This window comes from Vicugna pacos, chromosome 10 (genome assembly GCF_048564905.1).
Source record: "Vicugna pacos chromosome 10, VicPac4, whole genome shotgun sequence".
Classification (NCBI taxonomy): Eukaryota; Metazoa; Chordata; class Mammalia; order Artiodactyla; family Camelidae; genus Vicugna; species Vicugna pacos.
The window spans coordinates 71,928,271-71,942,408 of record NC_132996.1 but is presented as its reverse complement, the minus strand read 5'-3'; the positions used below and the strand labels follow the sequence as shown (position 1 = coordinate 71,942,408).

The 14,138-nt window shown below is 54.6% G+C and overlaps 1 long non-coding RNA gene across 1 annotated transcript; it reads right to left on the bottom strand.

Annotated features, from left to right (window-relative positions):
- Positions 1-9,963: 9,963 nt before the first annotated feature.
- Positions 9,964-13,892, bottom strand: LOC140699081 (uncharacterized). The gene is made up of 3 exons (XR_012077100.1): positions 13,802-13,892; positions 11,694-11,899; positions 9,964-10,123 (listed from the first exon to the last, which is right to left on the bottom strand). It is a non-coding gene; the product is annotated as an uncharacterized lncRNA (long non-coding RNA).
- Between the last annotated feature and the right edge of the window lie 246 nt (positions 13,893-14,138).

Here is a 14,138-nt window from a genome sequence, read left to right as displayed (position 1 = left end):
TCCAGATAAATACAATAAATTCTGAGGCAGAATGGCCTTAAACAGAACGTTCGTTTAAGCTGCTCCCAGATCACAGCAGGGCAGTGGTGGGACGGGGGCAGGCTGCCTGACCTTTTGAAAGGCCACCTCCCACTTCCTGCACCCCCAGGAGGAGCCAAGCAGGTGCTGGGAGTCTACCCGAGTGAGGGGCCCCCCTGGATCACCTGCCAAGTAAACACCCCACAAGCCAGACCCAGCCACCCGTAGGGACCGACCACATCCACATGAAGGGAATCTATGCCTCCTGGAAGCTGGGTGACCAGTCCTCGCCGATCCCTGCCAGGCCTGCTGGGATTGGTACCCACATGTACTGCTCTGGGCGGAAACGCTCCTAGTGGCAGCAAAAGCACAAAGAAGTGCCTCCAGTCCGGAATCTTCTTCCCCGCCCCCAACAAAGCGCTGTGGGCAGAGTGGAGATGCAAGCCCCCTTCCCCCTCGTGGGTCAGGGAGAAAGGTGACCTGCTGTTGTCCTTGGTGCTTATCTCGTTTCAGTCCCGACTAAACTATTGGGAGATGAGCGCCTGGTAGGGTGCTGTGGACTCTGGCTCACCCGGAAAGAGGCTGCCAAGAAGCCCCAGGGTGTGTGCTGGGTACCCCAGGTGTGTGCCCGGGACGGCAGAAGAAACAGATGGAGAAAAAGTGCCTTCCGGGCCCTTGCTGGGGCCACGTGAGTTTCACAGCCTCCCCCATCTGACCCAAACCATTGTTGCTTGGGAATCCAGATACAAACTCATCTTCCTTGGAAGGGTCTGATAGCCAACGTGATACACAGCTCAGTTGTGTAAATACACAGAGAAAATTTTAGAATTCTTACCCCTGGAATGATGAACTATAAACTGAAAAGGCTCAGGAGGGAAAAAATGTAAATAGGTCCTGGGGCTATTTTTAACCACCACTGTTTACCTTTGGGGGGCAGGGATGGGCTATTGTCTAGTTAGCCAGCTTTAAAAATGCACATGATTTAATGCATTGTTATTAGCAGAAATATGTTAAGCAGCCATTAATAGATGTTGATTCATTCCGATTGGAGCCATTTTTCTTCTTTTCATTTCTTGGCTCCAATTAAGCTGTGTTCTGATGAAGCCCTTCAGCTGTGTCCAACATATGCAAGGGAGCAGCTCATCGACCCAGACCGTTTAAAGAGATATTTAATCCTGTCAAGGTTTTAAAGATATTTTCATAAATACCCGAACCAGCTCCTTCTTACAAAGATTGGTTTCAGCTGCTATTTTGGTAAATGTTGCCACGCTGGGGCGAGACAGGGCTCCCATGTGCCCTGAATGGGGAGGGGGTGCCCTGGATGAAGAAGGGATGCCCGGGGCCCCCAGCTCATTTTCCGGGGAGCCCCTTGTGCCGTCAGGAAGATGTTTATGTCAAAAGCGGAGTGGGGCAAGTGGACTGTCTCGGGGAGGTGGCCTGCCCGCCGCGTCACAGCCACAGCCATCATTACAGGATACAGTAATCACGTTGCACAATGCTTATAATTATGGAAAATGGTTTCCCTTTTCGGCGAAGCAGGGAGGGAGTGGAGGAGAGAAGGCTGTTCCCAGCGAGGTTGGGGCCAGCGCTCATGCCCTGGGGTTGGCCCAGGTTTAAAATAGGCTTTGCAAGCTGAGGCTGGGGCCCTGCAGGGTGGGACAGGCTCAGCCCTCCCGAGTCCTTGTCAGATATGATTCAAGGCCCCGGGTCTTCACTGACCCCAAATGGCACCCAGGAGTGGGCCAGAGACCAGAGCTGACGTGACAAGCAGTGTCATGGTGCCCAAGGCCACCCCCTCTGCAGACCCCTCAGTGTATCACCTGCCATCACCCAGGCCCCTCGGATAGGCCAGGAGGTGCCCAGATTGTCACGTACACCCTGCCCCCACTGTCACTGGTCAGAACATGTCCACGGTCACAGGTCATTTGAAGACTCGCTTCTTGTAGTCTCAGGAAGTCTGTTTTTATTTCAGCCAGGTTCTCGGAGCATTACTTTTCGTGGGCAGGGCTCCTACTCAGGGTTGGCAGGCAGTGGGGATGAAGGATGAGTCCCCCGCCCTCCAGGGCTGGTGCAAGGTCGAAGGAGATGAGCGAGGCGGCAGAGGAGTTAAGCCAGGGCCTCACGGAGAAATAGAGAAGGGCTGGAACCCAGTCGTGGACAGCTTGCTTCTTGGCACCTTGATTGGCGCATCTGTAAAAGGGGCCTTGGCAGCAGCTGCTGCTTGAGGTTTGAGGAAGCTGGAAATAGAATCTAACTTCTAGCCCAGAACCTGGAGCATCGCGAGCCCTGGATTAGCGGGCGTTATCATTCGTGTCGTCCTCAGATAAGGCAGGCGGGGCCACGCGGTGGGCACTGGAACGCAAGGGAAGCCACTCCCAACCGGGCAGCTCGGAGCCGGCAGTGACCCCTGACCTGAGGCCCATCGGGGTGTTGGTGGCTCCAGGCAGAAGCCGGGAGAAGGCACCAAAGTGGGGGAACAGGCCATCACAGCAAATGTTGGGGCCCCAGGCAGCTGCACTGAGCAGGGCCCAGCAAGTCTTTTTTGGGGGAAAACGGTGATATTGAGGTGAAATTTCACACAACATAAAATTAACCATTTTAAAGATGGTGGCGGTGTACAGCTGTCACCGCCAACTATGCAGTTTCAGGGCATTTCCATCCCTCGGGAGCAAAACCCAGAACCTGTAGCACTCACCCCCCACTTCCCCTCCCCCAGCCCCTGGCCACCGCCCGTCTACTTTCTGTCTTGGGATTTACCCACCACGTTTCATTAAGTGGAATCAGACAGTACATGGTCTCTTGCATCCTGCCTCGTTCACAGCATTTTTCTTTCTCCTTAATTCTTTTTTCACGATTCATCATGTGTTGAGGCTCACCACATCACAGCGCGTGTCGGAACCTCTCTTTGTGACTGAGTGACATCCAGTGCTACACTGTTTAGTCACATCTGTTTATCCTCTCATCCACTGATGGACCTTTGGGCTGTTTCCACGGCATCTTTTGGAAGGACCTGAGGGTTCCCACCAAGGTGCTTGCTGGGGCTGGGGGTCCCCTGGTGGCCCGGGGCCCCAGGCAAGGCTGGGCAGATTGCTCAGTGGCTGTGGAGTGCGGGCAGCGGAGGAGGAGGAGGACCAGAGCGTGGGCAGCAAACTGGGGAGAAACCAGCTCAGCTCTCCCAGCAGCTGGAGACTCAAGACAGCTGCTCATTGCTGGTACCAGGGGCTTCCAGCAAATGCAGCGCACCCAGTTGCTGGAGTGAGCCTGGGTCCCCCCCACTGATGCAGAGGGCCTGCTGCTGAGCGGGTCTGTCTCCGAGGGCTTAACTTGCACAGGAGCCTGCAGTCGAGGCCACTGCCCAGCGCTTCTCCTCGGGAGTCTGTTTATTTAACAAGTACTTACACAGCACTTACTGTGTGCCACGCTGTCTTCCAAGCACTTTATAAATATCAGCTCTATGCAGTCCATTCTATTATCGTTCCCACTTTACAGACGAGGAAACTGAGGCTCAGAGAGGCGGAGTCACTTGCTCGAGGTCACACAGCAGTAAGGGTAGAGCTGGGACGCAAACCCAGGCAGCCTGGCTGGAGATCAGGTCTGTGCCGGAACCGATGTGCTCTAAGGCAGAATCCAGTGTTTCCTAAACATCTCTCGTCCAAGTCCCCATATTTTGATTTGAGCCTGAGCTGTGGTCTCCTGGTCATAAAATACGACATTTTATTCATATTTTTCTTTAATCCAGCTCACTTTTAAAAATTCCTTGGATTATTTTTATGCTTTTAATTGTGGTAAAATATATATAACAAAAATCTACAATTTTAGCCATTTTCACGTGTGCAGTCCCATGGCAATGTTGAGCAACCATCATCCATCTTTTCATCTTCACCAACTAAATGCTGTCCCCATTAAACACTCCCCCTCCCCCAGCCCTGCCTGCACCCCCCCGCCGTCTGTCTCCATGGATTTGGCTTCTCCAGGGATCTCCCATGAGTGGGATCGCCCAGCATCTGCCTTTTGTGACTGGTTTATCTCACTGAGCCTCGTGTCCTCAAGGTTCCCGTACGTCGTAGCGTGTCTCAGGATGTCTCTCCTTTTTAAGACTTGTCAAACTTTATTTTTAAAGAACCCAATATTGCTATTAGAAATGGAACATCAGAATCAGTGGCCACAAACAGGAGGTGATCATTTAATAAAGGCCAATAAAAACACAGCCATGTTTGGGTCCACCTGGGCGCCCTGCCCTGGGGCCCGGAGCCGGAGACGGCACAGCTGCCCCGGGAGAGAGGGCTCAGACCTCCTGGCCCCAGGCTGAGACTTTCTTCTCCACACGCTCCAGATGCCTGCCAGAGGAGTGAAAAGCGCACCGGGTTCTTAGCACGACTGTGACCCCCGATCTCCTGAGATTAGCTCCCTTGTGGCCAGGAGATGGGAGGCGGGGTGGAGGGGGCTGCTGCATTTAGGGAATACCCAAAACGCCAACGATCACGACCCACGCAGGCTTTGTGAGCCGGTGCTGGGACCGCCGTCCGTCCCACGTTGCCTCTTAGATGCGAGCGGGCAGCCTCAGCCTCAGAGACCCCGGACGATGCAAGGTAGCTGGGATGAAATATTGGCTGTACTCTTTTTACCTGCGTGACCCCAGCCACACGAGGTCTGAGGTATGATTCCCACTTACAGCTGAGGAAACGGATGCCCAGGGGGACAACGTCTTGCCCAAGTCCACACGCCTGGTCAGTGGCAGAACTGAGAGTCAAAAACCAGTTCCAACTGATTGTAGAAATTTCTCGTCACCTGCAGGACTCCTTCAGTGCGCCACACCGAACTGCCGTTTGTTCCTCGAGAATTTGGAACTCAGGGGAATGGGCCTGAGACACTGTGTGCAACACGTTGCGGAAGAACGAGAAGGCTCTGGGCACGATAGAAATCACCCACAATTAGTCTCTTCTATTTTCTGTGGCCCAAGTCCGGGCTCGGGGCTCCGTGGCCTCTCCTTAACCTTTGTCTTTTTGTTTGTTTGCAGGACAGAGTGGGCAGAGGGCCTACGGGAGGACACTCAACCCGCAGTCTTCCAGGTACGGTTAAAGTCAGTGGCCTGTCTACCCTTAAAGGCTACCCCATACTGTTTGAGTTTTGCAATGATACGGACTGGAGTTAGCGTTGTAAATATTTACGCTCAAGGCCCCATCAAAGAAAACAGCCTGTTTTTTCTTTTTTCAGAGTAAATAACATTGATGCCAAGGCTCTTGGCTCTAAACCACAGTGCAGAGGACAGCCTTCAATGGGGTCTGTTACCTGAAGCTGTAGATTTAGCTATAATTCAACACACCTGGTGCCTTTTCGCCCCCAAAGGCCAAAGGAATACTCAGTGGGTCCCGGGGCTTTTACTCAGGAATCGATGTAAAACGGTCTCCAGGGAAGGCTCACTTCCCTCGGAGTTTAGTTTAAAAATAAAACAATCAAGAAGGTGTCTGTCGTCACCCAGGGCATCTGCTCCTTGAGGCTTGGCCTTTTTCAGGTACGTGGCCAACAGAAGCTTAGGCACCACTGTCTGATGGCAGGTACGTGCCGGGCGAAACCGCCCACCAGCCAGCTGGAGGGCCAGCCCCTGCTGGAAGCGCAAGGCACATTCAAGGTCACTCTGGGGCCTCTGCACAAGGGTGCACTTGTGTCCCTAATGCCAACCTCTTCCTCAGGGTGGGTTGGAGGATGCGATTCCAGAGAAAGAAAATGCTGGTGGCGGCGCTGGCCTTGGAGACGCCGGCCGCCGCCTCCCCTGAGGACCTGAGCAGGGCTCCTTGAGGCCCCTTGTGGGGGTAGGTTCCTTCCCCCTTTCAGCCAGATATGCAAATGACAGCAGCTCAGAGTGAGGACTGTTCACAGACCCTCCTCTCCCAGGCGAGATAACGCTTTCCCACACATTCAAAGGGAATCTGAGAAGGAAAACAAAGCTTTGACCTCAGATATCTCCAGAGGGCTCAGAGCCCAGACGACGCTCCGCCCACGGTGCACAGAGCTGGTCAGCTGGGGGACAGCCCTGGCCGGGAGTCGGCTTCCTTTGTCCTCGAAAAGCAGCGGGTAAGTCATGTCCCCAGGCCACCCTCGCGCTCCCCCTTCAGATACACTTGATTTAAAAATCTCACACTCAGAGAATCAGCCAAGTCAGCCCTTGAACCTCAGGGCTGCGCTGGTGGCTGGGCGGGCATCTGGTGGCAGGCCAGTCTGCTGGCTGGGCCCAGCGTGCAGGCGGGATGGGCTGTGCTGTGTCCCATTTGAAAGGGCAGCCCTGCTGCCCACCCCACACCCACCCCATCTGTCAGCGTGATCCTGCCCAAAGCGTAGGCATCCTTTCTGGTTAGTGACCCGCCAGGACCTCGGTGCCCTGCACAGGGCAGTGGGGTGCTCTGGGCAGGGCGAACCCTCCCAGGGCCACGTTGCAGGGTTTGGAACAACAGCTGACTGTGTGCAACATCTTTACAGCCTCTGTGGTCTTCGATGGTGACGGCTGGAGTCGTTTCGGGTTTGAAGGACCTCTTCCGGCCCCTTCCATGCACGTGGGGCGGGACCCTGGTGTCATCGCCTGTGTCAGGGCTGGTTTGACAGGTCAAGTAGCACCCAGAGCTGGGTTCCAGCCCCCACCTTTAACGTCAGTTGGAAGGATTAGGACCATGTGGGGCCGGGGGGTGGCTGCCCTCCCACTCTGGACGACCAGTCTTCTTCGCTCAGAGAAGCCAGGGAGTGGCCTGTGCATGAGGCCGGCCAGGCGCGTGTCCCCGCTGACTGTGCCTTCTCACACTCAGCCTCGGTTCCTCCTCCGTGGTCCGGGTTGACAATGGCACTGGGCCAGCCATCTCCGAGGGTGGGGACGGAGATGAGGTGGACCTATGCCAGGATGAGCTGGTCCAGCGCCTTCTAAACCCTAGGTTCGAAATTGCTGTGATAAGTACCAGTCAGGGCCTGGCAGCAAACAGACGGCTCCCTCCAGAGGGGGCTTGGATGCTGCGGCTCAGGCCCCATAACAGACATCACAGACCAGGGGGCGCTTAAACAGCAGACGATCACTGGAGGCTCGAGTCTGAGGTCCAGGCGTGGGTGGGGCCGGCTCCTCCCGAGGCCTCTCTCCTCGGCGTGGAGACGGCCACCTTCTCCCCATGTCCTCACGTGGTCGTCCATCTGTGTGTGTCTGTGTCCTGATCTCCTCTTCTTGTAAGGACACCAGGCCTATGGGATTAGAGCCCACCCTCGTGACCTCATTTTACCATATTCTTCTCTTTTTCATTCATTTTGTTTGTTTTAATGGAGGTGCTGGGGGATGAACCCAGGACCTTGTGCGTGCTGAGCACATGCTCTACCACCGAGCTCTACTCCCCCACCCCCTTATTCATCTCGTTAAAGGCCTGACCTCCAAATATTGTCATATCCTGAGGTCTGGGGGTTAGGACTTCAGTATGAATTTGGGGGGGACACACTTCAGCCCATAACAAGTTTAATGAAAGAAAATTTTGCAGAGGCATGATCAGGTTACAGGAAGTTAGTAAGGGAGGATGAGGCATCCAGGCACTGGCAACAGTGGGGAGCCGATGCCCAAAGGACCATGGAGGGGTGGTGCCCGGCCTCTGGGTATGGGGCTGGAGAGGGGGCTGCCTGGTGGGAGCTGGGGTCTTCTGCAGACAGATGCAGCCTGGCGGGAGTAGCCAGAAGAACAGAGGCCCAGTGTCCTTTCCTGTCCTCTGGTCTCAATGGCCAACCATGTTCAGAACCCAGAGGGTGACAGGGACCTGTGGACACAGTGCATGAAGGCCGGCCCTTCCCCCACCTCTCTGGGCACAGAGCAGAGCAGGGCAGCGAGGAGCTGGGTGGACAGAGCCTCCGCAAATCCCAGTGTATCAGTGTTTTGACCTCAACCGCGCGGACAGCTTAATAAACCAAACAAAGCCGAGCAAACTAAAACAAACAAATCTGTCAGCTGCCCTGTCCCTGCTGGGCAGTAGGTTTTGAACAAACTGTGTAAGATGCAAGTCACCCCACTTGGTAGATGCCTCCAGCTTCTCACTGGCTTATGAAGATGACATTGGGTCCAGGATCAGAGAGGCAGTTTGTCCTGGAGATGGAGAGGTGGCTGGAGCCGGCGCCACAGTGCTGCCGTGTTCATGATAAACTCCACAGAGATGCTGTGCAAGTTGCCAAAGACCAAAGGAGGGGCTGTCCCTTAGGATTCTCAAGCACCCATGAGTCTGTGCCAAAGGGGCCCAAATTGCCCCTGCAGGGGGGTTGTGGGTCTGCTCAGCCCCCCCACCCAAGGGTTTTATTTATGCAGGAAGGCACCAGCCCCTCACTTCCGGCTTCTTAGGCAGTTAGAGCTTGTTGTTCTCAGTGGACTCCATGGGAGGCAGTCCTGGGGGACTCCTCAGAGAGGGCGTGGTGGCCTTTGGTCATTTTAGGAAGGGGGCTGCCCAGCACCTAACCTCCCTTCCTATTTGGGGGATCCTCTGTGTATAATATTGGTGGATGAGAGCCACTCCTGTGGAAGCGGGTGGGAAGTCCTCCAGCTCTGTCTCCCTAGCAACTGGGCCAGGGCCATGGCCATTGGACCCAGGCTTGACCAATCAGACGTGCCTGTGAGTGGCTCAGCCTCTGGACCAGAGAGGGAAGGGTTAGGATTCTCTCGGAACAGCATGGCGCTGTCCAGCGGTGACGTAGCCATGTGCCGTGGCCAGGGGTCCTGCAGCAGCGTGGGGGGCAGAACACTTGTCCTTCCCACTCACGGCCTCCCAGGCTGCCTTCACTCCTGCCTCTCCCAGGGCCTCCCATCACATTCTTTTCCAGATAGAGAATTAGACTCTATGTCTGTTGCTTGCAACCAGGAGTCCTGACCCATGGAGAGTGAAACTCACGCTCACGCCCGGAAGCAGCGTGTCTTGGGCATCTTCCTTCCGGGAAGCTGGTCCTATTTCGTGGACACTGAATTGTATAATGGCTCTTGTTTCCTTCTTAGAGTTGGTTGCTGGGAGGCTCAGGACGACTTGGGGAGGTGGCCTGAGCAGGTATTTAAGACTGTGCCACCTGAAGGTGACCTCAACTTAGGGCCAAGAGCATGGATGTTCCCACTTGCTAAGGGACCACTGAATCACACCCACCTGCCTTTTGCCATCTCAGAGATCTTGGGCAAGAACCTTCTTCCTTCTGTGCCTCAGTTTCCTTATCTGTGAAATGGGGATTCCTTCCAATGCCTCCTCACAGTGTGGTCCCAGAGAGCAAGGGAGCAAAAGCCGGCGGAGCCCGCTGCATCCTGCTCACAGAAATCCTTCCACGAAAGCTGAATATTATTTCTAACCATCGTACTTCTGAAACCTGATGCTCCCTGTGCCTCATTTTCCTTACCAACTTCCAAATTATTTTATTTCTTGAAATTTTTTCTCGAGGAATTTTGAAGCTCTTGGTAAGGTCCCTTAAAGCCCTTTAGAACAGGATGGAATGTAAGAGACTTGTGCTCAAGCACAACTCGTGCTCTGGCTTCTTACTCCACCTGAGGAGGATCACCCCTATCGTGGCTAAAGCCAGAGTGGAGAATTCAACCCCTTTTCCATCTTTAATAGTGAATCTGTGGACCAATAGAAAATATTTTGAAAAGTGGGTGACTTCAGGTAATAAATATTCATGGAGAACTCGAGGGGTTAGAAATGAGAAGATGCCACAGACAGGGACCCAGGGGACCAGGGAACAGTGTTTGCACAAGGCCTGAGTGAAGGAGGAGGGAGTCATGCAGGTTTCTGGGGAAGAACATTCTGGGCCCAGAGAACAGCCGTGCAAAGGCCCTGCGGGCAGCTGGCTTTACTCTCACAACTACCTAAGTCTCTCAGGAATGCCGGTGAATAGTAAGGGCATGGGCTCCTCTTTGATTTATGAACCCTGTCTTTAGGCATAATTGCAGGTAAATATTGATACAGCATCTTTACACGGAAATATTTTATTACCATGCAGTGTGAACACAACAGAAAAGTCCAGTTGGTCACGGATTGTTTTACAGTCTCCAGGAAGATGACACATTGGATGGTAATCACAGCATCTTACAGTTTCCAACGGGGGGAAATCCCAGCCGGGTGTGTGGAACCTACGCCAGAAATGAGGTATTTCAATTGTCTGTGAGGAGGTGGTTTCATGATTGATTCAGTGTCTGCTGCTTGTGCGTTTGAAACAGCACTCACATTTTGCCAGGACTGGAAAATATGTATTCGAATGACTAAGTATTCTGTTAAAAAAAATAAGTCTAGGCAGGCATGGTTCACTCTGTGAATTTTGAGACTGAGATAAGGCTGGCATTTCCAAACACAGCCTATTAGTCAAATGCTCCAGAGGTTTCTCTGAATTCGTCTTCACTTTTCTTTTAAATGGCATCATGTATCCGAAGCAGAGGCAATGGGGGACCAGCAGTCCCGTGACAGACCAAGGTTCAGAGGGTGGAGGGGAAACCCAGGTTCCTGGCCAATTTATGGCCTGCCAGTACCAGGACGAGAGTTGACCCAGAACCTGTGCCGCAGACTGCCAGTTGCCTCCCAGTATTTATTCTCTGCCTTTTTCTTAGTAAAAGAACTCCTGGTTTTTTAGCTGGCATGTGACTACCCAGAAAAAAAGACTGCCTGTCTAGGCGTCCCCTGATGTGGCCAGTGGGAATGAGTGAGTGTGTAGGCAGCTTCCAGCAAGGGAGAGTATCCTTCTTTCCTGTACTGGAATGCAGATTTGATGGCTTGCTCTCAAGCAGCCATCTTGGACCGTGAGGAGGATGCCTTTGCTAAGCATGGCAGAGCAGCCTGAGAGAAGTGTCCTGAGTCTCTGATGAGTTCGTGAAGCCTCCTACCATGGAATCCTGAAATGCCCACTTCTGGACTTCTCTTGTATGAAAGAGAATCTCTTTTTAAAGATGGCTTTTTTGTTTCTTGCCATTGAACCAACAGAGGCCTTCCCTGGGTCTCTTCTCCCTGCTCTGTGGTTGTTTGTGCAACTCTCATCATGACAGAGATGAAGAAACAGCCCCAGGGAGGGCGGTGTGAACCGTCCGAGGTCACAGAGCTTCTCTTACGTAAATGTTCACTTCAGACCTGCATGGAATAATTGCTAAAGCAGGTGGCCCTGCCTCCAGAGTGCTGGCCAAGACGGGGCCTGGAGAGCACTTCCCGACAGGATGATCACATGACAGCGAATCGATGAGGCTGGTGACACTCTGAGGGCCTTTGCTACTGGGGCTACTGTCAGCCCAGCTCTGCCCCGCCCTCCCTGTGGACACACTGCTGGGGCGGGTCAGCGATCCCTGTGGCCCTGAGAAAACAGTTCCCTGGAGGGTCAGCCTCTGGGACAAGGAGGGACATTGATCTACCAGGTCCTGGTCAGGCTTCTGAGGTCCAGCGCCACCCCTCCTGGGTTCCCCCTTGGGGCAAGAAGCTCCTTCAAGGTCTCCGCCCACCCCGACTTCCCTCCCCCTCTTCCTCTTTGGCTGCATTTCCTGTTGGCACATTTTCCCTTTGACACCCTAAGGATTCTGCAGCGCATCCCAGCCCCCAGATCGCCTCTGACCTTCTGTGGCCTCCCCCCACAGGGACCCCTCCGCTGATGGCCGAGGAATGACGTATTCCTCCCAGCCACGTCCCTGCCCTCGGGGTCCTGCCAAGCTGCCTCTTTCTCCTTACCCGACAAGCCCACAGAGGCGCAGCACGACTTCTCCTCTTGGTGAAAAGAGAGGCGCAATTTCTCAGCAGAGGCAGATACTTAGAGCCTCACCCGGAAGCGGGAGCAGAGGCAGGAGCCAGAGAGAGGCCCTTCCCAACTCCAGTGTCAGACAAAGAGCGTCACCCGGAAAACACAGCCATAGGCATCCCGTCCTTGCAGGAGTCCCCTGTGGGGGGATGCACCCAGTTTACAGAAGAGGAAGCTGAGAGCTGGGTTCAGTTTGCTCCAGGTCACACCAGCCAGGCAATCCCAGCACTGGGATCGAGCCCTGCCCCAGACCAGATTTCACGGTCTCCCTACAGCCCTTTCCAGCTTCCACCCGGGAAGGAAGTCCCCACACATGGCCCTGAAAGTGAAATCCTGGGTCTTTGTTGACAGCTGGGGAAGAAGAGTGTTTCTTGCTACCAGCCATGCACCCCATCCCTTGCTAGGGACCCTCCTCCAGCCCCGGCACCCCTTGCTGTCCCTCTGTAACATTCTGCAGCGATGCCTGTCTCCGTTCAGCCAACAGTCCCTAGGAAAGGCTGTGCTAACCTTGTTTATACTAGGGTGTGACTGACTGATACATGTCTAACTGCTCCCCTTTGGCGATGCCGGCATTATAATCAAGGGCTCTGAGAACCTGAGCTTAGTGTCAGTGGAATGAAGACTGAAGGATGCAGCCTCCAACAGCACTACGAGGGTCTTCTCAGGGGATCCCCTCAAGTTACAGCCCTGTGCTGCCAGCAGGGAGGTACTTCAGGCCAGGTTGGAAGTCCAGGAGCTGTGCAGTTAGCAGAGGAGTATCACTCACTATGCAGCTTCTGGACAGAAATCCTGCCTAAGAAGTGCTCCTGGGAGAGGTGGAGGCGCCCCCAATGCACGCGGAAATCTGCGTGCTCGTCCCCTCTGCATGTAGATGGCACAGACCGCTGCATCGCAGCCCCCTCCCCCCGCCCTGAAGGGGCCCTGGCCACAGCCCCTCCGTTCCTGCCTTCAGTTTTACCCTCATGTGTTTACTCTAAGGTCTGGCATTTCCCACAGTTCCTGGAGCAGACTGCCTTTCCTGCCCCCGCGCCTCTGTGTGCATCAGGTCAACCCCTCCCACCTGGAGAGAGACTCTGCCTCATGGGTGCCCCCGTGGGGGGCCACCAAGGAGGACTCGGTCCCGGGACAGCCTCAGTGCAGGGATCCCCAAGCTTTGGCGACACTTGGCAGCAATCTGAGGGTCCTCTGTGAACATCTGATTGCTCAATTCATGTTTCTCTTCCCTCTGGCTTGACTCTCAGACACTCTGAGAACAAACCAAAAATAAAAAAGAATCCTTTCCAGCAAATTTGCTCATTTTTGCAAACCCTCACTCTGTTCCCCTCTGCCCTTGGAACTTGTCTCCCAAAGGAGGCCAGAGGGTCATTCCTGGGGGTGGAGGGTGGTTTCCAGCTTTGGCCAAGGAAGTCTCTGGGAAGGCAGCTGCCCCCATAGACTCTGACCTCTGACCTCTGGGGGGAAGCCCAGAATGGGGGCTATGGAGAACAGCTCCTGCCCCCTCTGTCCTACAGGAGAGGGCACCCCAGCTCAGGTCCTGGAGTTCCCTCTGGGGGACCGAGGTGGGGTGAGCCAGCTTCCTCCATCCATTCACTCATAGATGGAGTGATGCCATTCACTCATTCATTCATTCACTAATCCAAGGGCGGAGGGTGGGGCTGGTTAGATGGGTCTAAGTCTTGGACTTGGTGGCCGAATTCCCGTGAATCAAGAGGTGGACTCTGTTCTGAAATGCCCTCTGCCCGCCCCAAAGTGATCCCAGCTGGTCCCTGAAGCCAGGAGGCCCCCAGTAACTCCCCCCGCCACTCCCCCAGCACGCCCCCTCCCTGAGGACCGCAGGCAGGATGCCAGCGACCTGGGAGAATGAGGTGAGCTGTCCTTGGTCCTCGTCCCCCTGGAGGGACCTTGTCAGGGAAATGGAAACCCTCAGTGCACACGAGGCTGTGGCCCAGAGATGGGAGGGGGCTGCCTGGTGCCACAGCGAGAAGGAGGGTGGGCTGGGACCAGGCCCTGCCTCTGAATTCTCAGTTCTCAGTCCCCTTACAATGTCTCTCCTCCTGCCCAGGGCACATAGCCTGGTGGTTACGAGAGGAGGCTCTGGAGACGGTCACTCACAGCGCTGATGCTGCCAGCTGTGTGACCCGCGGGCGAGTGGCTTCACCTCTCTGGGCCCCAGCTTCCCCTTCTTTGTAAAGTGAGGTCATAATAACACCTGGGAGGGGCCTGGCCCTGCAGTTAGCGCACTTAATGTGTTTTAACTCAAGTGGTTCCCACCCTAGAGTGCTGGGGGGTGGACACTTTATTAGAAGTCCCATTTTACTGATGGGAAAACCAAGGCCCAGAGGGTGAGGCAACTTGGTCTAGGAGGCCCAGCTGGTAAA